The 804-nt window shown below is 47.8% G+C and overlaps 1 pseudogene; it reads right to left on the reverse strand.

Annotated features, from left to right (window-relative positions):
- LOC106314687 overlaps window positions 1–804 on the reverse strand; it is a 3,725-nt pseudogene that overhangs the window by 1,218 nt on the left and 1,703 nt on the right.

Below are 804 nucleotides of genomic sequence, written 5' to 3' on the forward strand. Positions count from 1 at the left end.
CGGTAGCCACCTTGTGTTTCACCCCATTCTTCTTCAACAGGCCCTGAAATGCCTTGTTGATGAAGTGTGTTCCGCCATCGCTAATGACCATTCTAGGCACCCCAAATCCCGGAAAGATGATGGAGCTGAATGTCTTAGTCACCACTTTTGCATCATTAGTGGGACTCGCCGTTGCTTCTACCCACTTGGGGACATAGTCAACGGCGACCAGGATGTACTCGTTCTTGAAGGACGGAGGGAATGGTCCCATGAAGTCGACTCCCCAACAGTCGAACACCTCAACTTCTAAAATGTAATTCTGAGGTATTTCATTCCTTTTGCTGATGTTCCCATGTCGCTGGCATGCATCGCATCGAGCTATGTAGGCGTGAGCATCTCTGAACATAGTTGGCCACCAGAAACCTGCTTGGAGGATTTTGGAAACCGTTTTGAATGTGGCGAAGTGCCCTGCATAAGAGAAACCATGGCAATGATGTAGAATCCCTGGAATTTCTGCCTCTGGAACACAACTTCTGAATATGCCATCCTTGCAATGTTTGTACAAGTACGGTTCATCCCAAACATACTGCCTCGCCTCTCTTAAGAATTTCCTCTTCTCGTTTCCAGTGAACTTAAGTGGTTCTTTTTCAGCATCTAGGAAGTTTTCAATCTCAGCAAATTAGGGGAGGCGAGAGTACTGCTTTTGGATCGCGGCTGCTGGTTGTTCCGGTACGCGAGAACAATCGGATGTTATGCTCAGGAGTTGTTCTGCGAAGCGCAGACCAATCGCGTTGACGTGTTCCACTGTGTGTTCTTCATCAAGAG

The sequence above is a fragment of the Brassica oleracea genome, chromosome C9, assembly GCF_000695525.1.
Source record: "Brassica oleracea var. oleracea cultivar TO1000 chromosome C9, BOL, whole genome shotgun sequence".
Taxonomy (NCBI): Eukaryota; Viridiplantae; Streptophyta; class Magnoliopsida; order Brassicales; family Brassicaceae; genus Brassica; species Brassica oleracea.